Here is a 968-nt window from a genome sequence, read left to right as displayed (position 1 = left end):
TTTACGAGGGTATGTTTGGCAGCGATGAGTGAAGGATGCTTTGTTGCGAAATAGGAAGCAATTCTAGATTTACTTTGATTGGAAGATGTTTGATGTGAGTCTGGAAGGAGAGTTTACAGTCTAACCAGACACCTAGGTATTTGTAGTAGTCCATATATTCTAAGTCAGAACCGTCCAGAGTAGTGATGCTGGACGGCGGCAGGTGCAGGCAGCGATCGGTTGAATAGCATGCATTTAGTTTTACTTGTATTCAAGAGCAGTTGGAGGCCACAGAGGAAGTTGTATGGCATTGAAGCTTGTCTGGGGTTTGTTAACACAGTGTCCAAAGAAGGGCCAGAAGTATACAGAATGGTGTCGTCTGCGTGAGGTGGATCAGAGACTCACCAGCAGCAAGAGCGACATCTATTGATGTATAAAAAAGAGAGTCGGCCCGAGAATTGAACCTGTGGCACCCCCATAGAGACTGCCAGAGGCCCGGACAACAGGCCCTCCGATTTGACACACTGAACTCTATCAGAGAAGAAGTTGGTGAACCAGGCGAGGCAATCATTTGAGAAACCAAGGCTATCGAGTCTGCCGATGAGGATGTGGTGATTGACAGAGTCGAAAGCCTTGGCCCGGGGGCTGTTCGATGCTAATGCAGAACGCCATAGGATGTTTTTGTGTTGTTTAAGGGCAGTCAGGTCTGGAGAGAACCAAGGGATATATCTGTTCCTGTTCTAAACTTTTTGAATGGGGCATGCTTATTTAAGATGGTGAGAAGGCATTTAAAAAAAATAACCAGGCATCCTCTACTGACGGGATGAGGTCAATATCTTTCCAGGATACCCGGGCCAGGTCGATTAAGAAAGGCCTGCTCGCTGAAGTGTTTCAGGGAGCGTTTGACAGTGATGAGTGGAGGTCGTTTGACGCTGACCCTTACGGATGCAGGCAATGTGTAAATGATGATGGTAAAAACTAACTGCAAT

The sequence above is a fragment of the Salvelinus sp. IW2-2015 genome, linkage group LG20, assembly GCF_002910315.2.
Source record: "Salvelinus sp. IW2-2015 linkage group LG20, ASM291031v2, whole genome shotgun sequence".
NCBI classification, from domain to species: Eukaryota; Metazoa; Chordata; class Actinopteri; order Salmoniformes; family Salmonidae; genus Salvelinus; species Salvelinus sp. IW2-2015.
This window is presented reverse-complemented; position numbering follows the sequence as displayed.